We start from the raw sequence: 26,672 nt of genomic DNA on the forward strand, positions 1-26,672 counted from the left end.
TCGCCCCCCCCCTCTTATCAGCCCCCCCCAACAGTCTCCGGGTTTCGAGCGCCACGAAGTCGTGGCAATCACTTGGATGTACTGTGCCGGGAACTTTGGGACTATTTCTGTGGTAATATGACCAAAACATGTCTCACACAGGCGGCGACCCCTGATCCAGATCTCCGGCCCCCCAGCGGGCGCTGAGGACAGTTGGTCAAAAAAGTAAAAGAATAACGTTTCTCAGTGGTCAAAGTACAGGTCAACCAGGGTGAAATGGCCGCTGCGACTTTAAGAGAGCTGTGGATCCCAAAATACCTCCACGGTTTTGGGTTTTAAGTTCCTGTTTTATTTTGAAAGTTTGTGTTTTAGTTTTATCTTGACCTCCCTTCTCCTCGTCTGCCCTGATTGTTTGCACCTGTGTCTATAAATGCTCTTGTCCCTCCCTTGTTCCCTGCTGGTCCGTCATGATCTGGTTAGTTCTGGCAGCGGTTTCTGTTAATAAATACCTTTTGTTTCAACATATTCATACACATATAAGAACATTTCCGATCTCGGGACTTTATAACGGTGTAAACTGTGTTTTTATTATCTTCTTTTGTCCCATCTTCTCACGTTCACTTGGGTTATGGTGAGTCTGTCCTTCCTCTTTTCCTTCTCACTCTTACTGTCAGTAGTTGTAGTAAAACCTCAATATTTCATGTGCCTGAGGCTCGAGACCAGAACCACCAGGAATGTGACCCAGTTTGATACATGTGGCCACTGATGGAGCTTCGGGGGGTGGATGGGGAGGTTTGAAGACACAGGAGCGAGAGGTGGAGAGCTGTAGAAAAGGAAAAGCGCGAGCATGAACCGCCTGGTGGATCGGTATCAGTATAAACTGTTTATGTGTCAACAGATGTGTAACAGGGGCAGATAAGCTGGAATCATCGCTCTCTCTGCCGCTTCCTTCCCCAGCCCGATCTGTGGGCTGCCGTCACCATGGAGACGCTCTGCCTCCGAAACAATCCACCGGAGAAATACATATCTTGAATGCAACCAGTAGGACTGTGTGTGTGTGTGTGTGTGTGTGTGTGTGTGTGTGTGTGTGTGTGTGCGTGTGTGTGTGTGTGTGTGTGTGTGTGTGTAGACCTTTTTAAAGGAGGTTCCAACCTCATTTTAGCCATTATCATATCAATCTGAGTCAAATGTGTGAAATAAAGAGAAATAAATCTATTCACAACGCACATATCTTAACCCTTGCTGTCTTTGGGTCAAAAAGACCCAATTCTTCTATCCTTCTTTCCTCCTTTCCTCTTTTCATCCTTTCTTACCCTCCTTTACTCCTTTTTCTTCTTACCTCCCTTCCGTCATTCGTTCCTTTATTACCATCTTTGCTTTTCCTTCCTTCTTTTCTTCATTCATTCCTTCTTCCCTTCCTTCTTTCTTTCATTTTCTCCATTCCATCCTCCCTTCCTTTCTCCCTTTCCTACTTCCTTCCTTCTTTCCTTTTCTCCTTTCTTCCTTACTTCCTTATTTCCTCCGTTCCATCTTTTCTCCCTTCCTTACTCCCTTTCCTACTTCCTTCTTTCTTTTCTCCTTTCTTCCTTACTTCCTTCTTTCCTTCCTTGCATCTTTTCTCCCTTCCTTCCATCTTTTCTCCCTTCCTTACTCCCTTTCCTACTTCCTTCCTTCCATCTTTTCTCCCTTCTTTCCTCCCTTCCATCTTTTCTCCCTTCCTTACTCCCTTTCCTACTTCCTTCCTTCTTTTCTCCTTTCTTCCTTACTTCCTTCTTTCCTTCCTTGCATCTTTTCTCCCTTCCTTCCATCTTTTCTCCCTTCCTTACTCCCTTTCCTGCTTCCTTTCTTCTTTCCTTCTTTCTCCTTTCTTCCTTCTTTCCTTCCTTGCATCTTTTCTCCCTTCCTTACTCCCTTTCCTACTTCCTTCCTTCTTTTCTCCTTTCTTCCTTACTTCCTTCTTTCCTTCCTTGCATCTTTTCTCCCTTCCTTCCATCTTTTCTCCCTTCCTTACTCCCTTTCCTACTTCCTTCCTTCCATCTTTTCTCCCTTCTTTCCTCCCTTCCATCTTTTCTCCCTTCCTTACTCCCTTTCCTACTTCCTTCCTTCTTTTCTCCTTTCTTCCTTACTTCCTTCTTTCCTTCCTTGCATCTTTTCTCCCTTCCTTCCATCTTTTCTCCCTTCCTTACTCCCTTTCCTGCTTCCTTTCTTCTTTCCTTCTTTCTCCTTTCTTCCTCACTTCCTTTTTTCCTTCCTTCCATCTTTTCTCCCTTCCTTCTTTTCTCCCTTCACCCTCCCTTGACCCAAAGACAGCACAAGGGTTAAGAAAAATGGACGGATGAGGCTGAAATGTACCAAAGATTTAATCGCAAGTACCTCCCACTTGAACATTCAGCATCTCGATCAGTAGTTTCTTCGCTTGTATTTATAGCCCACCTCGCTGTGTTTCTCACACACTCACACTCACACACACACACACACACACACACACACACACACACACACACACACACACACACACACACACGTGGACCAGAGCAGCTAAACGCTGCGAGCGAGTCAATAATATGACTCAAACCTCCATGAAAGAAAGCAGGCCGGCCAGCGCTCCGCAAAGTGGTGTAATGCGCGTGTAACACGGGATTAGCCTCCCAGGAATGATCTGGGTTTCAAAAGGCAACAGAAAGAGATCAAGGCGGCGTGGGCGGAGGCTCCGGAGGTCCGACTTGTTGCCGTCCTTGCTGCCGTGACGACGCAGAAGGACCGCTCCGCTGCTCCGTGTCATCGTGACGGAGCGAGTATCTGTAAGAGCGAGAGCAGAAACCACAACACGAGGACGCAGGGGAGGCTCTTAACGCGCTATAATGTAATGTCATGTGTTGCCATGACACCCACAACCACAGCAATGTTCATGCAATCAGCTGCGTTGCCATGGGAACAGTAATCTCACCCGTGAGATGCCGTTTGAAAAAAGGGGAGACGGGGAGGGAGAGAAAGTGAGAAAGGGAGTATTTTTCAGTGTTTACCCACTTCCTCTCACGCCGTCTTTCACTCTGGGATCAATCTGGCCGGCTGACCCGAGAGCGGAGCCTCAAACTGCACATCAATGCCACTCATTTGGCCCGTGCATTAACCTGCGCCGGTACGGAGACCGATGCGTGCTGGGAATCTTCAGCGGAGGATGCTGCTCCGTCTCTCAGTTTGTCGCCCTGTACTATTGATGCGGCTTTTATGTTGCCGTTTGATCCGTCCTCTGAAATAAAACCTGCCACTAAAAGAACAGATACTGTATGCTCCTCTCTCCCAATCTGCTCTCCTACTAATCACCTTCCTCCCTTTGTTTTATTGGATTTGTATTGTATTTTTCTCTCTCGTTTGACTTCTCTTTAGTTGTTTCATCCCTCAGCGGGGCTGAGCAGAGGATGCTCACAAAGTCGCTGCCGCTGCAATGCAGCATTGTACAAATACGCTGTAAATCTGTGCTGCTGAGCACCTGCGAGGAAGCATGCACACGCCGACATCCTCTATCCATCAACTTTGGACGGATGACTCATAATTCGCAGAAGATCTGCCTCCGAAAATAAATCCAAAAAAAGGACAGCGGTTACGTAGAAAATGTGTGTTACAGGTCTCGTGGGATGGAAGGTGGATGAAGACTTAAACTATCTATCTATCTATCTATCTATCTATCTATCTATCTATCTATCTATCTATCTATCTATCTATCTATCTATCTAACTATCTATCTATCTATCTATCTATCTATCTATCTATCTATCTATCTATCTATCGATAAACTCTCGTGGGGGTCGTGGTGATGTCACGGCCGCTGGGGTTAATGAGGATAGAAGCTAGGGATGGGCGATATGGACTAAAAAATCTATCACGATAATTTCTGGCATTTATCCCGATAACAATAAAAATGTTGATAAAAAAAATACCAATTCAACTCCACTTTGTAACTATAAATCTATCACCACATTCAGTCTTTGGAGCCAAAACACTGCTCTAAAAGATACTAAATGCTACTAAACTACACCAATTAAATGTAATTAATAAAAACCAATTAAATGAGTTACACCTGTACTGCAAAACTGTAATGACTCAGATCCGCCATGTTTGTTACACAAAAACCTCATCAATGGGAATTTATCCTTCTTTCTTTCTTTCTTTCTTTCTTTCTTTCTTTCTTTCTTTCTTTCTTTCTTTCTTTCTTTCTTTCTTTCTTTCTTTCTTTCTTTCTTTCTTTCTTTCTTTCTTTCTTTCTTTCTTTCTTTCTCTTTCTTTCTTTCTTTCTTTCTTTCAGGCTCATATCCTTCCTTCCTTCCTTCCTTCCTTCGTTTTTGTTTCTTCCTTCCTTCCTTCCTTCCTTCCTTCCTTCCTTCCTTCCTTCCTTCCTTCCTTCCTTCCTTCCTTCGTTTTTGTTCCTTCCTTCCTTCCTTCCTTCCTTCCTTCCTTCCTTCCTTCCTTCCTTCCTTCCGTCCTTCCTTCCTTCGTTCCTTCCGTCCTTCCTTCGTTTTTGTTCCTTCCTTCCTTCCTTCCTTCCTTCCTTCCTTCCTTCCTTCCTTCCTTCCTTCCTTCCTTCCTTCCTTCCTTCCTTGGTTTTTGTTCCTTCCTTCCTTCCTTCCTTCCTTCCTTCCTTCCTTCCTTCCTTCCTTCCTTCCTTCCTTCCTTCCTTCCTTCCTTCCTTCCTTCCTTCCTTCCTTCGTTTTTGTTCCTTCCTTCCTTCCTTCGTTTTTGTTCCTTCCTTCCTTCCTTCCTTCCTTCCTTCCTTCCTTCCTTCCTTCCTTCCTTCCTTCCTTCCTTCATTTTTGTTCCTTCCTTCCTTCATTTTTGTTCCTTCCTTCCTTCCTTCCTTCCTTCCTTCCTTCCTTCCTTCCTTCCTTCCTTCCTTCGTTTTTGTTCCTTCCTTCCTTCCTTCCTTCCTTCCTTCCTTCCTTCCTTCCTTCCTTCCTTCCTTCCTTCCTTCATTTTTGTTCCTTCCTTCCTTCGTTTTTGTTCCTTCCTTCCTTCCTTCCTTCCTTCCTTCCTTCCTTCCTTCCTTCCTTCCTTCCTTCCTTCCTTCCTTCCTTCCTTCCTTCGTTTTTGTTCCTTCCTTCCTTCCTTCCTTCCTTCCTTCCTTCCTTCCTTCCTTCCTTCCTTCCTTCCTTCCTTCCTTCCTTCCTTCATTTTTGTTCCTTCCTTCCTTCGTTTTTGTTCCTTCCTTCCTTCCTTCCTTCCTTCCTTCCTTCCTTCCTTCCTTCCTTCCTTCCTTCCTTCCTTCCTTCCTTCCTTCCTTCCTTCCTTCCTTCCTTCCTTCCTTCCTTCCTTCCTTCCTTCCTTCCTTCCTTCCTTCCTTCCTTCGTTTTTGTTCCTTCCTTCCTTCCTTCCTTCCTTCCTTCCTTCCTTCCTTCCTTCCTTCCTTCCTCCCTCCCTCCCTCCCTCCCTCCCTCCCGTACGTTATGCGTGGATTTAACGCAGAACCATAAATCAGGTTTTACACAAAAATTTCACCAACGGGAATTTATCACCCATTCCTAGTAGAAGCAGAAAAACAATAAAACAAACGTTTATTTGACCAAATCTGTAAAATCAATGCATGCATGATGAAAATAAGGTTTTTTTATTGAAAATCAGGGTCTAATCTTGCTGAGTTCAGGATTACTTTGCAGGCCAGACTCATGTGACGCTGCAGATTTAATCCAACTATAATAAAACCCATTAAAAGAAAAGTCTCATTAATTGATTTAAGCTTCAAAACATTTGCTTCATCAAAAGCTCTTAAATGTGTGTCGTTCCATGAAATTAAAACGTAATGACTTAGAAGTACTGAGCTTTACAGTCTTTGATTTTTCAATATCCACTCATCAATACGTGAATGAGCCTCCACCTGGACGCCGGCGCTCGCCCGCGGCGGCGCCACGGGTTCTGCAGAATAACCGCTTTATGCTTCTCTGTGTTTTAACAACGACGTTACTGATGTTTGACAAGTAAAGAAGAGACTAAAGTCCCACAGTTGTCCAGGTTTGAGAGCGTCTTCCTGACACGCCTCCACGTTTACCTGCACACCCCTGTAGAGTTGTTTCTGTCAGCCTGTTTCAATTTGAGTTTTAGTCTAGTCTTTGGGTCAAGGTATCATTTTACTTTTTATTAGTTTTAGTCACGTTCATTCTCCTTTAAGTCGTGTCAAGTTTCAGTCGACTAAAAGTCTGAGCCTCCATACACCCTGAGGAAGGCGTAAGCCGACACGCGTTGGTGTTTTTTAGAATGTAACCCAGTCCAAATAAAGGTTTTTCAACTTTTTTCAAGCCACCAGAGTGCCTGCATTTTTTCTTTCGAGTAAAACTCTGAGCATTTTACTCTTATTTTAGTCAGAATTGTCCAGGACCATTTTATTCTAGTTTTAGTCAAAGATTGTATTTAGCCAAACCCATTTTACAATTCTAACAAGGCTATCTTAGTATTATATTATTGTTACCTTATAGACTCAAGAATACATTCATTCCAGACACAGAAGACTCTAATTTCCCTGACTTCCATCTGTCTGGTACTGCACTCAGTGTGTGCAGCGAGATCAAGTATTTGGGGCATATTATTGTTAATGACTTGTCTGATGATAAAGATATGTACAGGCAGCGTCGTAAGCTCTATGCACAAGCAAACATGCTGTGTCGTAAGTTTAGCATGTGCTCTGTATCTGTAAAAATTGCATTGTTTAAAGCATATTGCACACCTTTGTACACAGCCCACCTGTAGTGCCGCTACAAACAAGGTAGTATAAGAAAGCTCACAGTAGCTTATAATGACAGCATGAGGCTACTGTTGAGAGCCCCAAGAAGCTCCAGTGCAAGCCATATGTTTGTTAGTGTCGGGGTACCCACCTGCTCTGCTTTTCTGCGCAATCTGATGCACAGATTTATGTGTAGGGCGTCAGAATCAGAGAATGAACTTATTAATGTGTTGGTTAATCCTGTACGCAGTTCTGTAAGATTTTCGTCCAGACTGTGGAACCATTTTAGAACATGTTTGTATGCAAGCCTACACTGAATAGTGGGGAAAGCTCTGTACTTTGTATTTTGTGTTTGTTTGTTTTTTATTCTGTCTTTGTTTTTATTATCTTATTCTGCTTTTATGGTGATATGGATCCCCTTGGATCTGAAATAAAGATTTAATAATAATAATAATAATTTGAGTTTACAACATATTTATTTTTCCGCATTTCTCCCCATCTTTTTCTTTTTCAATGACACATTGGGTTTTCTTTTCCACGTCTTTGTAGGAAAGTGTATCCACAGATGTTCTCTTCTTCTTCTTCTTCTTCTCCAGCCCCAGAGCAGATCCCCGCGTGGCCGGCCATCGGCCCCTTTCTCTATGTAACTTTTTTTTTAATTGACGTGAACCTAGAGCTCTGCGTTAACGGCATCAGCCTCTAACTCACCCAGCAGCAGAACTAAACCAGAGGAAACTACTAAAAACATGGAGATTGAGGATCTTTGTTAGAACATTTTGTCTTGTTTTGGTCAATGAAAATGAAAACACATTTTAGCAGAGTTTTTATTTTCTAATCTACATTTTAGTCTTGTTTTTATTCCTCTACGATATTGCATTATTTAATTATCGTTATCGTCACATGACCAGCATTTTCGTTGCGTCTCGTTTTCCTCAGGTGATAAAGGTTCGTTGACGACAATATTTAGTCATAATTTTCATTTCACAAAAGCAACTTTACACCTGTGCACCGTTTGTGCTTTTAAAGCCTTCTTGTCCTTTTATGTTAATGTTGGCCGGGTGGACATGATGGGCCTAATCGGTGAATCCTCTCCCTCCAGTCTGACCTCTGGCAGCAGAAGAGCACAGACACTCATTTGGATTTTCACCCCCGGCTGTAAATAATTGATTGTCTTCTAATCGCTTTCTGAACTTACAAGACCGCCGCGATTGTTTTCCCAGCATGTGTCACGATTACGCATTTGCTCTCCGAATATAAAGCATCTGATCGTCTGCCAGGATGTTTTTAAATAGACCACCGTGCAAGCGGGATCATACGGGGAATATCACACACTCTCACTGCAGGATGCAAAGCTGCAGGCAGCCGTTGCACAAGCTGAGCACGGACAGAAACACATAAATATCTAAAAGGAGAACTTGAAAATACTGGAGTGGTGGTTCCAACAGTAGTAGATGACACCAGGAGCACACACACACACACACACACACCACACAGACACAAGTAACAAAGTACAAATACTCCGTTACCTTACTTAAGTAGAAATTTTGGTTATCTATACTTCGCTGGAGTAATTATTTTTCAGACGACTTTTTACTTTTACTCCTTACATTTTCACACAATTATCTGTACTTTTTACTCCTTACATTTTAAAAACAGCCTCGTTACTCTATTTCATTCCGGTCTTTAAAAAAAAACTATCCAGTTAAATTGCTCCATCCGGATAGAGTGAATTTGGTTGTGGTTGTTTCAGATGTTCTTGTCCAGTTTTGTTCTTACATCCGTTCCCTCAGATTCCTGCAACTAAACTTGGATGTACATTCCAATAAAGGTTAGGATAAATGATAACATGCCTCTGAAGTTTGACTTTTTGCACCATTACAATACTTATAGGCAACTAGTCATCATATCTCCTGCTCTCTGAAACACATGTTAATGCTCAATAGTACACATATATGGTTCTTTAATATATTTGCATTATACTAAGATACATTCATTTTCAATGGCTTTTGTCCTTAATGGCTTTTTTCCCCCTTACATTACTTTTACTTTTATACTTTAAGTAGTTTTGAAACCAGTACTTTTATACTTTTACTTGAGTAAAAAACTTGAGTTGATACTTCAACTTCTACAGGAGTATTTTTTAAACTCTAGTATCTATACTTCTACCTGAGTAATGAATGTGGATACTTTTGACACCTCTGCGCGCACACACACACACACACACACACACACACACACACACACACACACACACACACACACACACACACACACACACACACACACACACACACACACACACACTGAGCTTCAGCCTCTGATACGTGAGTCTCCATGAGATCTGGACCCACCAGGACCCACGTCCTCGCCGGTCAGTCTGTCGGCCTCAGGTTTATTATTTCAGAAGGTAAGTTTGCACTCGTGGGAAACAAAGGTTCTCTTAATGTTCCTAATAAGCATCCATATGCGTCAGGTTTTTAACTTCAAGAAGCAGCTAAGTAAAAAGCCTGAAGGTCTGGCAGTTAGATTTCTCCTGCCACTTCTAACATGTTGATCCTTTTTCTGTCTAATAAACTCCACATCATACATGCTGGAGGCTGGTGGAGTCATCCCTGGTAGGGTGGAGTGTGAGTAGGAACACCGGGAAATATCCGTTTGACTGATTTCCAGTAACGATCCGGTTGATCGGAGGTTTCTTCAGCAATCCTGCAGCCATCTCACCAGTTTTGAATCAACCCTCCTCTATGAGTCATTGCTTAAGCCCCGCCCCCTGACTCCACCCCCATAGCCATTTGTTTGGTACATTAGAACTAGGGCTGCAGCTATGGAATATTTTAGTAATCGAGTATTCTACCGAAAATTCCATCGATTAATCGAGTAATCGGATAAAACATATTTTTGTTTAGTTAAAGAGCAATTATAAATATACATAAGATGTTAGATGTTAATTGACATCACTAAGACTAAATTATATAATCCAGTAGGTTCATGGCTGTGCATTTAAAAACCCTGAACTTACACCAGTTGACCAAATTCACTGCCTTCACTCAAAAAACTAAGGATCTTACCAAGAAATGTTCTTAAACCTAAACATGCCATTACACCTGATAACACACATCACTTAAAATATTAGGTGTTTTTCCCACGTGTTTCAATTGAACTTTCATTTGTGTCAAGCTAATTTTAAGTTCTAGTTACGGTAAACTTAAAGGAGCTTGAGGCTGGATTTATGAAAAAAAAAATTGTATACGTTTTAATTTTTCTAGTAATAATGTCAGATGAAGCGTTCCAAACCAAAAAGAGTGAGCCCTCTAGTGTATCTCTCCGTTGCCTTGAACGGGCTGTTGCTGCAAAATGTGCTGCAAGGCTGGGGCCGCTTTTCCCGCGCTGCCCTGCGGATGTGACGTCACATGACGCTGCATGCACGTTCTCCCCGTTCTCCCGTGCCGGCTTCACTGTTGGCTGCAGTACCCCCAACGGCCGTCGTGGCGAAGGGTGGCGCTAGAGAGTCTCATTTCTTAAAAGGAGCCTCAAGCTCCTTTAAAGGTGACCTATTATGGCATTTAATGTATATTTTAAACAGGCCTTGAATGTCTTAAAAACAATCTAAAGCTTGTTTTTTCTACATAAATCATAAGTCCAGCCTGTGGGCCCTGTCACTAGTTTTACCGCTTCTAACCTCTTTTTCTGTGCCTCATTTTTAGGGAAGGGGGGGGTATGATAATGAGGCTCTGTGCTGATTGGCTCCCTGAATGACGTGTAGCAGGGGAGGAGCATAAACCTCGCTCCGCCAGAGCAGCCCAAGCCTGTAAATTATCACAACACTGAATTTTCACAAATGGAAACTTTATTGTTAAAAAAATAAAATATGAGTTGTATATAAATAACATTTATGCACTATTTAAGCCGGATCTACCCGGCGGATGCTGAACGCTGGCCCCGGAGCCGCGCCGGGCTCCCGGGAGCAGCGCTGCTGGAGGAGCGCTGCTGGAGGAGCGCGCCTCACCGCGGCTTTAACCGGGGAATCTGACCGGTTCCGACCGGTCGGGACCGCAGGAACCGGCCTGGACTGGTAGCAGGGACTCCCGGGGACCGACCAGCGGAATTTCAGCCGGATCTGTCCGGCGGATGCTGCGCGACGGGCGCCGCAACCCGACGGCGGGCGCACAGATCGGCTCCGGAGCGCATCCGCGGCGCATCGCCCGTTACCGGTGATAAAACCGACAGATTTCGCTGAAAATCTCGGAGAGTGAAGCTGGTCCAGCCTGGGACAGACCCCCAAGGACCCAGCTCCCAAACCACCCGGGAACCTGCATGATTTAACCCGGATCCGCTCCGCCGCGGCGCCCTGTCCGACTGGCTGAAGGAAGCGCCGCTCCAGCAGCGGAGAGAGCTGGTTGTGGGCGTGGTTTCAGCAGCGGAGACTGAACCTATGGAAATGAGCGCCTAGGGTGACGTCACCATAGGCGCAGATTCAGAATGGCTCAAAAAAAGGTCACGTGACACTGGGGGACTCTGTCTGGCGGGGGTCAGAGACCCTGCAGAATTTCATGGTATTTTGTCTCCCCTGCGCTGGCAGGGTGAGGGAAGACCACTTTATATATGTTAAAACAAGAAAAACTGTGTTTTTCATAATAGGTCCCCTTTAAGGTTAAGTTAAACTCTTTAAGATTTTGAGTTTTGGCAGTGTTCAAAATAAAATTATGAGACCTGCTGTGTTGGAGCATATTTTCTTTTAGTTAAAACTGTAGCGGGAACAGATGTTTAGAGGAACCTATGTATGTACCGTGTTAGAGGTGGAACATATAGGCAGTGGTGGACAGTAACGGAGTAAATTTACTTGAGTACGGTACTTAAGTACATATCCAGAGGATTTGTACTTTACTTGAGTATTAGATTTCTTTGGTACTTATTACTCTTACTGGAATACATTTCCAAGACAAATATTTTTACTTTTACTTGAGTACATTTCTAGGAAGGCTGAAAAGTACTTGTTACTTTCAGGTCTGCTCTTTTTTCTTCTTCCCTAAAATCCTATTGGACACAAGCTGTTTTTGTCAAAGGAGGAGACCTATCACAGTGCACGCTCTCCACTGGGATGTACGGAAAGCGGAAATACGTCAAGCCTCCTCAAAACGATACCGCCAAAGTAGCCTGCGTTTGTCAAGACAGAGTTATTGAATTTGAGTTATTGAAAGCAGAGATGTAGTTTTTTGTAAAGCAGTGGTCTTTGAGGGGGATCCAGACTTAGTTGGATGGTGCAGGTTCATTTGGTTTCAGTTCATGATTGTTAATAAACTCTGCATCATCTGCTGTCCTCTTATGATCCCATTCATTTGATTTGTTTTTGGTGTTTCTGCAGGTTTTATATAACATTGTGGTTCTAAAAGCAGCACATCAGTGCAGCTGGTTTCAAAGAGTTAATTGTCAGAAACAAGAGTTAAAAGATCCTTAAATTAATTTAGAAAAAATATAGTAATTTACTGATGTGGAAAATAAGAAATTTACTCTTACTCTTACTTTTACTTAAAGTAAATTTAAAAGCATTTACTTTTGGATACTTAAGTACCTTTAAAAGCAAGTACTTTTCTACTCTTACTCGAGTAATATTTTGACTGAGCTACTTTTACTTGTAACAGAGTAAATTTTGACCAGTAGTATTTGTACTCTTACTCAAGTACTGGGGTCGAGTACTCTGTCCACCTCTGCATATAGGAGAACGGACCAGAAGAATATAGCGTGGATTGTAAATAAAAGTTAAGCACTGAGCTACGTGTGTCTCCGTCTGGGCCATTGCAGACTGCCTGAGCATGGCATGTTACTAAAACCAAACATATCCGCCGCCTCTTTCTTCTGCGCGGCGTCAGCGCGTTGTGCCGCATTAAATGTAGTCCGGGCGAAATACCAGCTTTGAGCTGGCAAAATTAAACAATTCCTCGAGGCAGAGAAAATTCCCCAATCATTTTTTGTAATCGAATTACTCGAATTATTCGAGGAATCGTTTCAGCCCTAATTAGAAATGTGCCTGTTGCGTACCGGTGGAAATGGCTGAGTGGGAGGTGGACCCATTGACACTGCAGGAACCCAAAGTCGTATGATCTGGTTCTTAATATTCTTACCGTTAAATTTTATGCTGGAAACAATAAAGGCTGAAACAAAACAGTCATATGATGAACTATTCACGCTGGACTAAAAATTACCTCTTTACCTCTCATTTAGCGTTTAGCATCCTTGTGTATGTCAGCGCATTTGCACTGGATCAAAGAAGTCTCTCATTGATCCCCGGAAGTGATGAACAGTCACCGAGTTGTCTGATCTGTTAGAGATCAATGACAAAAGGTCGTGCTACGTGCTAAGGTTGCCATGGTAACAGTTAACTGAGTATCAAGTGGACCATCGAACTTCCAGGTTGAGGCTCATACGGAACCAGGATGTGTTGCAGTTCCTCGACTGGCCACTAGAGGCTGGCTGCAAAAGGGAGTCGATCTCCACTGACTCCCGTGTTAAAATGTCCAACTTTAGAGCAGAAATAACCATATTTACAGCCTGGTTTAAAAATAACTTTTACATTAAGCATTACATTTATTTTCTAATGTATATGATTGATTGACAGTCGGCTCAGCCAATGGCTGGCCACCATCACTTCCTCATCTGTAGTCGTCACAATACTTTCTTTGTATCAACCCAGCGTTGAGTAAATGTGACGCTGTTGAGTCAACATGTTAAACCGTATGTTCTTCTAGAAACATTAACCTACTTAACCCTTGTACTGTCTTTGGGTCAAAATGACCTAATTCTCCTATCCTTCTCCCCTCGTACATTCTTTCCTTGTTTTCTCCTTTCCTTCCTTCATTCTTCCTTCCTTCCTTCCTTCCTTCCTTCCTTCCTTCCTTCCTTCCTTCCTTCCTTCTTTTTTCCTTTCCTTCCTTCCTTCTTTTCTCCTTTCCTTCCTTCCTTCCTTCCTTCCTTCCTTCCTTCCTTCCTTCCTTCCTTCCTTCCTTCCTTCCTTCCTTCCTTCTTTTCTCCCTTCCTTCCTTCTTTTCTCCCTTCCTTCCTTCCTTCCTTCCTTCCTTCCTTCCTTCCTTCCTTCCTTCCTTCTTTTGTCCCTTCCTTCTTTCTTTCCTTTGTTCCTTCTTTTCTCCCTTCCTTTCTCCCTTCCTTCCTTCTTTTCTCCCTTCCTTCCTTCCTTCCTTCCTTCCTTCCTTCCTTCCTTCCTTCCTTCCTTCCTTCTTTTGTCCCTTCCTTCTTTCTTTCTTTCCTTCCTTCTTTTCTCCTTTCCTTCCTTCCTTCTTTTCTCCTTTCCTTCCTTCCTTCCTTCTTTTCTCCCTTCCTTCCTTCTTTTCTCCTTTCCTTCCTTCCTTCATTCCTTCCTTCCTTCCTTCTTTTCTTTCTCCATTCCTTCCTTCCTCCCTTCTTTTTTCCCTTCCGTCTTTCTTTCCTTCCTTCTTTCTCCCTTCCTTCTTTCCTTCCTTCCTTCTTTTCTCCTTTCCTTCCTTCTTTTCTTTCTCCATTCCTTCCTTCTTTCCTCCCTTCTTTTTTCCTTCCTTCCTTCCTTCCTTCCTTCCTTCCTTCCTTCCTTCCTTCCTTCCTTCCTTCCTTCCTTCCTTCCTTCCTTCCTTCCTTCCTTCCTTCCTTCCTTCCTTCTTTTGTCCCTTCCTTCTTTCTTTCTTTCCTTCCTTCTTTTCTCCTTTCCTTCCTTCCTTCTTTTCTCCTTTCCTTCCTTCCTTCCTTCTTTTCTCCCTTCCTTCCTTCTTTTCTCCTTTCCTTCCTTCCTTCATTCCTTCCTTCCTTCCTTCTTTTCTTTCTCCATTCCTTCCTTCCTCCCTTCTTTTTTCCCTTCCGTCTTTCTTTCCTTCCTTCTTTCTCCCTTCCTTCTTTCCTTCCTTCCTTCTTTTCTCCTTTCCTTCCTTCTTTCTTTCCTTTCTTCCTTCTTTTCTCCCTTCCTTCCTTCTTTTCTTTCTCCATTCCTTCCTTCTTTCCTCCCTTCTTTTTTCCTTCCTTCCTTCCTTCCTTCCTTCCTTCCTTCCTTCCTTCCTTCCTTCCTTCCTTCCTTCCTTCCTTCCTTCCTTCCTTCCTTCCTTCCTTCCTTCCTTCCTTCCTTCCTTCCTTCCTTCCTTCCTTCCTTCCTTCCTTCCTTCCTTCCTTCCTTCCTTCCTTGACCCGAAGACAGCCCAAGTGTTAAGGAGCCTCGTCCACTGTTTTATACCATTTATGTTCTGACCAGTTCATTGTAGCGAGTGATGTTTTATAGTTTCCGTCACGTTGGGAGTGGAAGGCCAAGAGCAGGTGAAATGAAATGTAGGCTTGTTTTCAGTGATGTATATCTTTTATTTGTACTTTGAAAGAATAAATTTAATTTGGGATGATGCTGGTCGGTGTCACACGAGCCAGAAACTACCCGAGACACCACACGGCTCCTACTTCTCTGCTCTCATTTCTGATTTTCCCTCTCGTCTGGTTTCAATCTTTAGGTTGTTGAGTTTATAAATGTCATTTTGCTTTCCTGAAAACAGGCCATTATATTGTGATTTGACTATTTTAACTCTGAAATTGCATAAAAGGTCCTATGCACGTACAAAGAAATAAAAAGGGTGAATTTAGCAACAAAGCAGCGTGAGAGAAGGCCAACAGTGTGCTCCATCACCTGGTGCTGGAAACACAATGAGAGGCACATGCAGGGCTACAAATGTCAACACTGATCCAATATGAGAGTTCCAATAAGCGAGACAATCACTTGGCATATCGACTGGTTACAACAAAGGTATTTCAGAGAAAGACCCCTTACACCAGTTAGTCATAAACAGGCAGAGGACAGAAAATCTATTTACACTGAGGATAAGCAATTATACCCAGAAACACACTAATCCTTCTTTCTTTCAGTGCATGTAAATATAGAAAGCTCAGATCAACTGTTTTAGTGGGGGAGGGATGAGAGAAGAAAACCAACATTATTTTCTTGGTTTTCTGTTTGAGCCTATTTTGTAACTGAAACATGTTTTCAGGGAGAATAAACTATTGAACGAGTTTCTTTTTTTCATGAACAGAAGAGTGGAGGAAATGGAAGAAAGTACTAGTGTTTTTTGTTTGTTTAAGGAATTTGTGGCTCTGGTGGTTTTTATTGATACAATTCAGACAAAATGAGGACAGAGAAAGAAAAGAGAAAAATAACATACTCGCATATTTAAAAAGTTAATACTATAACCTTAAAGGGGGATATGAGATTCAAAAGCTGTTTATCAAAGATTCGATCTAAATGCTCCAACTTGGTAAATTACCTAATTGACCAACCATGAATGATCATGTTAACGCCAAGGAGGGGCAATGACAAAAAACTACAATTTAGTTTTATTATTCAATCCAAGATAGTACTTTCTCTTTCAGATAAATGGTGGAAATCACAAAAAAATGCTTCTCTTTGTTGTGGTGTATCTTCTAACTTGCCCTTTTTCTGTTTTTTTGTTTAAATTATCTAATTAGGGACCGAGCGCCAGCAAGGCTTGTGCGAAGCCCTATTGAAATCGGTACGATTATTATTATTTTATCCGAAAAACAATTGCGTTTTTGAGGCGCATAACTTACTCGAAAAGTTGTGAAACTTGGCACGCACGTCCCATGTGGCGGAAAATTACATATTCTAATAGTGTCAAAAAGGGGCGTGGCCTAATGAAAACTTAAAGAAAAGTCTATTGGTGCCATGGCCGAAACCGAACAGGAAGTCGGCCATTTTGAATTAATCGTGTCATTTTGGCGCAATTTTATGTGTCGTACTTTAACAAACTCCTCCTAGCAGGATCGTTCGTTCGACCTAAAACTCGCTCAGGAGACATAAAAGGTGTTAACGATGAAAAGTTATCAAAATTGTGAGTTTTCGTGAAATGGCGTGGCCGTGGCGCCGTGTCAAACTTCAACGCTAAACAGGAAGTGATACTAGTAGCTGATTGGCCGACATGTGATTCTGCTATAACTTTTGAATGGTTTGACATAGAGACTCGTGGGTGGTGTCATCGGACTCGGTATTTAGTCCTTGTACATAATTGGTGCAAATTAGCCCCGCCCCTTCTTCTGATTGGTTGTCCCTATTTTCTGCTATAACTTTTGAATGGTTTGACATAAAGACTCGTGGGTGGTGTCATCGGACTCGGTTTTGAGTCCTTGACCATAATTGGTGAAAATTGCACGCGCGAGGTCCCGTTCATTGCTGCTTGCAGCTTTAATTATTATTGTTTTTATTGTCATTATTATTACTACTGTGACTAGTAATATCAGTTAGACCCAGATACAGATGAAGTTTTAATGTAAATCGGGGGCGGAGCCCTCAGTTACCAGTGTTTGGCTCCTTGTTTGTGTCTGGGAGACAGGTGTAAAAACGTCCTGTTTTAATAAAGTTTATTGTAGGAGCTGGCTTAGGTGATCCTGAACTACCTGTTTAGTTATGCCGCTTATTCATTACCCGACACCTTTTGTTATCCATGACTTCTGTCCTCAATCTTTTAACAGTTTTTCTTTCTTCGGTGCCCTTGATTACAGAAAATCGGATTCAATTTGAATACCATGGGTTTTCTCTGTTAAGTGCCTTGAAATGACTAAAATGTAAAAACTAAAATGTATTGTATGTTGTCAGGTACAGGTGACAGAATTACCCTACTGATCATCCCTTACTAATCACTTACACCTACAAAAAAAATGCTTTTCGGTTAAGAAGGACTACACTTTGAATGTAATTTCAACTCCACTGAAGCAAAGAGCGTTGTTTATGTTCACGTTAGGCTATTAGACCTTTTATCTGTAGTGAGGACTAAGTGAGGTAGCAGTTAAAGCTTCAGTAGTATTGAGTCACTGGCAGTATGTTTTACTAAGTCCAGTCAATCACGCTGTGCGAGAAAACCTTCCAACCATTCATGCCAGTGAGAGAACGTGCTGCTGTCGAAGGTTATAGAAGGTTATAGAAGGTTATAGTCTGCGAGGTTAGGTGAGCATGATCTAACTGGTTAGAAGGACAGTTTTATCCACCTGATTGGCTGGTTTTGGACTAACTGGGGGCCAAACATCTCCCACCAGTATGAAACCTTCCAGAAGACCAACGTATCGTTGACGGTCTTTGTTCAGTTCTCTTTATACAGTTTATGATAAAGACAGAGGCCTCATAAATGTCTCGTACCTCATATCTACCTGAGCAGTAGGGATGGGCGGTATGGACTAAAAAATTTATCACGATAATTTCTGGCATTTATCCCGATAACGATAAAAATGACGATAAAAAAAATACCAATTCAACTCCACCTTTGTAACTATAAATCTATCACCACATTCAGTCTTTGGAGCCCCCAAAACACTGCTCTAAAAGATACTAAATGTTACTAAACTACACCAATTAAATTGAATTAATAAAAACCAATTAAATTAGTACACCTGTACTGCAAAACTGGAATGACTCAAGCTCCTCGTTCTCAGATCCGCCATGTTTGTTAAACAAAAACATAATCAACGGGAATTTATCCTTCTTTCTTTCTTTCTTTCTTTCTTTCAGGCTCATATCCTTCCTTCCTTCCTTCCTTCCTTCCTTCCTTCCTTCCTTCCTTCCTTCCTTCCTTCCTTCCTTCCTTCCTTCCTTCCTTCCTTCCTTCCTTCCTTCCTTCCTTCCTTCCTTCCTTCCTTCCTTCCTTCCTTCCTTCCTTCCTTCCTTCCTTCACATACGTTCTGCGTGGATTTAACACAGAACCATAAATCCGGCTTTACACAAAAACGTCATCAAGGGGAATTTATCATTTTTACCGTGGGGAATTTATTTGACGTTTTATCGTGAACGGTAAAATATTCCTACTGAGCAGCATTTGCTTGACAGCCCTGGGATTTGAGAAAGAACATGAATGGACACAAATAATAATAATAAAAATGCTCTGTAACATGGGCACACAAATAGGCCCCTCGGTGCCTCCTCCAAAACTACTTGAAGCACTTTTTTCTCATTAACCAGGTGTTCCTGTCCTCCTGTGTGTGTGTGTGTGTGTGTGTGTGTGTGTGTGTGTGTGTGTGTGTGTGTGTGTGTGTGTGTGTGTGTGTGTGTGTGTGTGTGTGTGTGAGAGAAAGAGAGAGAGAGAGAGCTCCATAAGGTCAACAGCCCCAAAACAAATTTAAGTGAGTCACTCAGGTCTCCCATCTCTGTCCATCATCTCTGACAGGTTGCCATGGTAATGCAGGCGGGAAGCAGCCCGCGGTGGCCTGTAGCCACACAGGACCACGTGGAGACATATGGCCTTATTATTGCTTTCGTCTCTGGGGGGGTTTAGCGGATGGAATAGAGGGAGTTAAGTGTGTGTTTGCGGCGCCCGCGGGAAACCATCACGATCCACCGAGCCGAATTCTCCACGTCGGCTCACTGGAACGGAGAAAAATGGATCGGCTGGTCGGAGAGCAACATGCTCGTCCTCACCTGGACACACACACACACACGCACACACACACACACACGCACACACACACACACACACACACACACACACACACACACACACATCTCAGGCATGAGCCTGAGGGGTGATTGGAGCCAATCGCTGTCTTTTGGGGACTGAAATATTCACGACTTGAGTCTTAAGCCTGAATTATGGTTCTGCGTTAAACCAACGCAGAGCCTACGCCGTTGCCGTGACGCCGTTGCCGTGACGCCGTTGCCGTGACGCCGTTGCCGTGACGCCGTTGCCGTGACGCCGTGACGCCGTTGCCGTGACGCCGTTGCCGTGACTAGGTCTGTGTTGAAAAAATCGATTTCCCAATTCTAAATCGATTCTCATATTAATTTCTAAAAATCGATTCATATGTCTAAAGATCGATTTTTTCTTTATTTTTTTTTTTGGGGGGGGGGGGGGGGGGTTCTTTTATTTATTTATGTATTTTTTTTTTCATCATTACATTACAACTTTTGGTTATTTTTTTGTTTAGCCCCAAAAAAGGAATGTTTTGTTGGACACGAGAATAACTGGTGACATGGTTTTGCCTTTAAATATGTTTAAAGGTATGAAAACATTTAATTGCATAAATTGTCTATATTTCATTACTTTATATACTGTCTTGGGGTTACATTTGCAAAAAATGCTAAAAACCAAATGCTCAAAAATTAAAAACAAAAAATAGACCGAAAATGGAACAAATAAAAACGGAATGTGGGAAAAAATAAAACCGTTTTCATCCGTCTCTGTTTCCTCCCTGGATCTGTTTGGTAATTCTGACCCACACGATGTTTCTGAAAGCAGTTCTATCAACATTCTGGGAGCTGATTGGTCCTTACAGCATCATTAGCTGCCAATACTTGCTGTTTAATCTCAATATAATACTAGTAGTAATATTTTGCATAACTACAGTCATATAATTCATGCAACAGCTAAAAAAACTGTTTTAATAACTAACCCAAATCAATATCGGAATCGAATCGAATCAAATCTTGATAATCGATTCTGAATCTTAAGAATCGAAATTGAAACGATTCTTGACATTTGAATCGATCCCCAGCCCTAGCCGTGACGCCGTTGCCGTGACGCCGTCGTGAATCCTTTGGACTTCTCCGTCACTCCATTTCGCCGCGGTGCAATACCCCCCCTGAACGCTAGTTGATACTTTGTTTAGCTTACGGCTTTGCTGGTCACAGTGAATCAAAGAGATAAGGACAACTATTGTGCAAAAAACCGAAACAAAAAAAATCACACACACACGAAGAAAAGAGTGCTGAAAGTTCACGACTGCTTCACGAACCGGAACCGGGAATGCGTTGCTACCAAGCGAACCAATCACAGCCCTCTCGGTCTGCGTCGCCTCGACCCGTAGTTACATTTCTTGGGAGGTGCACGTCAGGCTACGGCAGAGGCTACGGAGAGATTCCCGCGTAGCCGCGTACCCTACGGCGTAGGTTCAACACAGAACCATAATTCAGCCTTTATTCTTATTTCAATGTTGTTGGTAAGTTCTCCCGGTGTCATATCCAGAAACGAGACCAACGTTTTCTGTGAAGCAACAATCTGAACATGGATATTGAAGCCCTAGCGGCAGCAAAAGCCGTGTAATACTTCTGTATCTACCCGTGGTCTGAGGGTTTCTGTCGGCTTCTGCTTTAGTGTTTGTCCTTTTGGATTTCCTTGGGGTTTTTTTTGGTGCTTGAGTCTGTGTTTCAGTTTGGACCTGGGCTTTCCTGAGTTTATACCGTAATGCTTTGCTTCTTGCTTCATTCGCAGAACTTTGCTCTTCCTTTACACCAGGTAGACGAGTCTGGACTTAAACAAGTCTGATTAAGAAGAAAGTACTTCTGAGGGTGGGAGGACACGCAACGGTTTTTCTGCTGGGTTTCTTTTTTTTCCTGCTGGGTTTCTAATCGTGGGCCGACACCAATTCAAAAATGTCAGAGATTTCCGAAAAAGGCTTCATCTTAATAAATCAAGTCGAGCAAGAGTCCAGCAGGATTTCAGAGCTGGAGCTTTCTCCTCTGCTTGTTGATGTGAAACACATCTTGTCGCGTCTCTCCTGGATGCATCGCCGGTAAAACGGGCCGAGCAAGAACTCGTCTGGGATTTGGACTTTACTTGTCTCGAATGAGGCTTTCAATTGGAACGATGTTTGGGCTGTGAATGAGGACATTTCAGGAGCTTCACATGAGTTACAGCTCTCTTAGTCCTGCATGTGGGTCGTCCTCCACCCACCACAGCGTCCCTCACGTTCCCCACATTCAATAATTACAGGTGTAATACGTCCGTTCTAACCTCAACCAACTGCTCAGATGTAAAATCACGACGGGAACTCCAGATATTAAATATTAATTATTATTAGTCCAGATGAGGATCAGTAAAACTGAAAACTGAAATGATCCCAGATTATAATACTGCGACCACGGACGAATGCAGCGGGCGCCGGGGATGATGCGGCTTCATCCACCTCCCTCTCTCCTTGAAGCAACCGCCACCCTGGAACAAGTTAACCCTCCACTTATCAGAACATATCCCTCTTTTTTTTTCCTGAATCCAATTATTATTAGTATTAAAATATGGAACAGCCTAAATAATGAATAAAAAAACTGTAGTTCAATAAATACATTTAAAACGATGTATAAATCCAATATAATCGAAAGATACAGAACATTAGTGTGATACAAAACTATATATATATATATATATATATATATATATACAGTATATATATATAGTTTTGTATCACATGTAATGATTGGTCTTTGGTTTCCTTTTGTTTTCACTCTTCTAGAGATTTTTCTTTTTTTTGTTGTTTTTGTTTCCTCTAATAATTGATTATTTACTTTCTCTGTTAGTTGTTTTTCTGAAATCTGTTTGTTTTTTTACTTGATTTTTCTGAAATATTTACGTTTGTCTTCCTTCTTCTTCTTCTTTTTGTTGTTGTAGATTGTTTGTCCCGATGTTTTAGTATCAACTATGAAGTAAACACAGTTCAAAAGGGTAGGCACAATAAGCTTAGGCTTCAGCCTACACCTTTTGGTCGGTTTATTCTTTACTTCTTTTTTTTTAATTATTTCTTTCCTACGAAAGGAAATGAAATGTATTGTATAAATTGAAACTGATCGACCAAATAAATTACTACTACTATTATGTTTCCAATAAAGTCTCATTGATGAGTAATCAGAATACAGCATCTTGAGATCACTTTACATTCTGTGGTTGGAAAAGCTCTTCTTAATCGAATCAACATTTGCTTTGAGCATCATGTAAATACTCCTTTAAATATTCAAGTTTAGTTTGTGTCATTTTAAATTGTGGACTGTTTATTTTTATTCTTCTATTTTATTACTTGATATTTTGCACCGTGGGTCAGAGAAGACTGTAATTCCATTTGTGCTGTATGTTGAACATATAGTATATCTGATAATAAAGCTTGGAACTTGAAACTTGAAAAACTTGAGGTTGATTTTCATAAATATGTTTGAACAATTTTCAATCACTATGTTTTTTCAGAGATGACGGTTCACCATTTTATCCACCTCAAAAATGTCTTAACCCTATTTTCACACATGTCAGTTTTCCACCATCGCAGGATGGATCCATAGGCCAGAGCCCAAAATTTCACTTGTCAGTACCACTCAAGGTGACCAAACTTACTTATGATTTTTGAAAAGATCGATGTCTATAGATGATATTCTGGTATGATAACCTTCCTGAGTGGCAGCTGGATCATAGTTATCAGCTCATGAAGTCACCCACCCCCTTCAGAAAATTACACTTTAGATGCTGGTGCATATCCTGGTTTAGACTCATGTACAGGAAATCTGTCAATGTTTCACAATATTGTCTTTGGTATCATTTTAAAGGGGACCTTTTAAGCATTCATTTAAGCTAAGATGTGAATCTTTCTGACCAACATAGAGGTCACTGCAGCTCTTTAAACTATAAACAACACACATTTTTACACAATCTTTTATCCCTGTGTCATCTAGGAACAACAGAGACACAAAATACAAAAACTGGAATATTCACAGGACCATGGGGATTCAGGAAATGTATAATATACGCATACTATATTGTTGTTACCGGTCATTGTGAGCCTTAAACTAGAAGAGCATCATTAGGCTCCTATGAAACTATAACAGCCACTAATGTCACAAACTGGTCTTTATCTGCAAATACACGACATAAAGGACTTAACAATGAGATAAGGAACCAGCTTAGTTTTATAAACAACATTAGAGACACAAAATACAAAAAATACAAAAAATGTATAATATAACCAATTTAGAATCATCAATTAACCTGAAGGGGGTGGGTGACTTCATGAGCTGATAACTCTGATCCAGCTGCCACTCAGGAAGGTTATCATACCAGAATATCATCTATAGACATGGATCTTTTCAAAAATCATAAGTAAGTTTGGTCACCTTGAGTGGTTACTGATATCTGGTCTGGCCCATGGACTATCCGGACAAGCTGCTTTTATCACTAACGGAGCTGTCCGCGGTACTAGTCGGAGTTAAGTAGAACATTTTCAGTGTTTAACTATTTGATTGATTAAAGTTGGTCTCGGCCAGGCAGCAAATGGCTACTGAAATTGTTATTTTTATACCGATGCAACAGTACTATCATATGTGAGAGAGTATTGACGTGCGTTTCTGCCAGTGGCCGTCCACCGTTCCCGTTCCGTGTTCATTAATCTGACTGTCCGCGAGGCGTTCAATCAGCCTCAGAATCTCTGATCAATGTGAACGGTAAAAGCTTGCCCTGTGAAGTCAAATGAGGATTAATTATTGAATAAAGATGTGGATTTCTTTTTTTCCTGTTCTGTAATAGGCCCAAAAAGCAAAACAGGGAGCTTCAGAGGAAGAGGAGGAAGAAGGATGCTTTCATTTTCAGATGGCTGTGGGTTAAGATAAAGATAAAAGGAAATCTCATTATAAGTGCTAAACTAATATCTCTGTTCAGTTTGTGCTTTAAGCTTTTATTGGCTGTCAAAACAAATTCTGTCTTTCCTCAGGGAGAGTGTGTAATGTGAATATTAGTGCACAAATTTGTACAAATTTAATTCAACAAATAAACCAAAGTTAAATGTTCTTTTTTTTAACAGATTGCCAGAAACTCATTTGAGAGCTATTTCAAGGTTCCTCATTGTGTTTCTAAGCAGAAGAAACAATAATAGGTAGCGTCTTCACACCTCACACCAGCAACGGTTTCCAAGCGTTATTACTGTCCATCCTAAGTTTGGATCACTTTCTGATTGACTCGGGTCCAGAACAAGAACTGTGAGCTACATAGATGAATGAAACAATCCTGCATCCGGACCCGGAGCAACGTCAGATGTTTGTCACTTTTAAGCTGTGACATGTCCGACCTCTGCTAGAAGTTTCATGTAAATTCTTCCACAACTCTTGTTTTTTTATTTCTGCTAAGAAACGAAGTGAAACCAGATCGACGGCATAACCTTTTTTTCTGGGTTTTTAGGAGGGAGAGTGTTGATTGAGGTGATAACGTGAATCAAGCCATAAGCTGCTGCACAGTCCCAGAAACAGCAAGAAATCCAATTTGAAACGGAAACCCGTTGTGTTGACGGCAGGATAAAAATACATTTTAATGATCCCGCAACTGCCTGTTTGACTTTGTCTCTTTCAGTTCTTTAATTCATTTACTTGGAAAACAACCTGACCTCAACCCAGAATGAGTATTAGCTTCAGAACCCCAAAAATGCAGAAACATTAAAAGTTCAAGGTCAGTGCAGAGGTGATGATTTGAGGTCATTTTGCAGTCACATGACCTGGTCATTGAGTCAACCTTGAACTCCTCTGCATACCAGAGAGGGTAAAATTCTTCAGGCAATCCGTCCAACCACTAAAGCTTTAAACCTGGTTTATGTTTCTGGCACCCGTGCCAACTCTGGCGTTTATACTTCTGCGTTATTGTTTGTCAATCTGTAATTACACCCCCAACCACTAGGTGGCAGGGTAGGTTCTTGTTCTGCAGCGTTGTAGCTCGCTGTGCAGTTTCCTTTTGTTAACTTTGTGTCTTAAAGTAAGATTAAGTTAATGTTAAGTAAATGTTGAGCTCCAGTGGTCTTTACAGATATTTCAGGAAACTGTCACAGTTCCTGACGAGAAACTCAAAAATGTTTTTCAAAAGTCCACCAATCAAATTTCTTGCATTCTGCATCGATGCGTAGTTACTAGTGATGCACCGATTGTTCAGTAACCGAAATTGTTCGGCCGAAAATGGCAAAAAAACACTTTCGGTGTTCGGTGGAATAAGTGGGGAAAAAAAAACGAACAATTAATAACGGCGTTGTAATATAAATAGACTGGCCGCTCCGTAACTGTTGCGCACCACATAAATAGTTGGCCAACCAAAAACTAACCACATAAGAATTTTACCTAACATTCACCAGCAGGTGGAACCAAAACAACATAAATCAATCTATTACAGGTGCGTTTAGATGAGGAAATCAAACAGCGAAGAGCGTGGAGTGAAGTGGTGCGGTGCAAACATGTCAGCAGTGTGGAAGTATTTTAGATTGGCAAAGAATAATACAAGAATGGCTGTTTGCAATGAATGTTCTGCTCAAATATCTAGAGGGGGCACATCTGCAAAGTCTTTCAGCTACAAGTTTGATTTATCATTTGAAATGATAAAAAACCCTGAGCACTTTAATGCATTTTTATTGTTTTAAGGCCTATGTTACAATGTTCAGTCAGTTAAGCCTAACGTAAGCTCAAAGATGGCCAAAAAATTTATTTTGCTAATTTATTTATTTTAAGTTATTGTTCTTTGCTGGAATATTTAAGAAATGCTGGGAAATTAAAAAATGTTCAGTTTTTTATGTTAAACAAATGTTTTCTACCTTGTAATTTTGTAAAAGATTTTTTCTTTTAAAAGCATGCCTAAATCAAATTTATTTGATTTATGCAATGGCGAAAAAATTGGCAAAATAAATGAAAAACTGCGAAGAACCATGTTCGGAATTGTTCGGTATTCGGCCAAGTGTTTATTATTTTTGGTTTCGGTTTCGGCCACAAATTTTCATTTCGGTGCATCACTAGTAGTTACAGTTACATGTGTAATTTAAGACAGGCTATGTCGTAGCTACATAGTGTCAGTGTTCGACATTTCCCCCAGTTTGTGTTTGTTTTGCCCCGCCTGTCTTCCATCTGCCCTGATTGTTCACACCTGTGTCTCGTTACCCCCTGTGTATATCTGGTCTTGTCTTATCTTCCCCCTGCCCCCTGTCGTTCCGTACTGTTTTCTCCCTCCATGTTTCCACACCTAGTTTTTTGGATTCCTGTTTTGTTCTTGTTTTGATCCTGCTCTGCAGCGTTTTTTGTTCTCGTTTTTTGCGGAATAAACCCTGTTTTTTTGCTGAACTCCTGCCCCCCGCTCACCTGCGTCTGGGTCCTAAACAACCCCTACCTGACAGAACGGACTGACCAATATGGACCCAGCGGGAGAAAGTTTTGCCTTCTGGGACATCGTGTACCGGGAGGCAGAACTCTCGATTCCTGGTTGGCGGC

The 26,672-nt window shown here is 41.7% G+C and overlaps 1 protein-coding gene across 1 annotated transcript in view; it reads right to left on the reverse strand.

Annotated features, from left to right (window-relative positions):
• LOC133458283 (glutamate receptor ionotropic, NMDA 2B-like) overlaps positions 1-26,672 on the reverse strand; it is a 176,639-nt gene that overhangs the window by 58,288 nt on the left and 91,679 nt on the right. The window lies entirely within an intron of this gene.

The sequence above is a fragment of the Cololabis saira genome, chromosome 1 (genome assembly GCF_033807715.1).
Source record: "Cololabis saira isolate AMF1-May2022 chromosome 1, fColSai1.1, whole genome shotgun sequence".
In the NCBI taxonomy this organism is placed as follows: domain Eukaryota; kingdom Metazoa; phylum Chordata; class Actinopteri; order Beloniformes; family Belonidae; genus Cololabis; species Cololabis saira.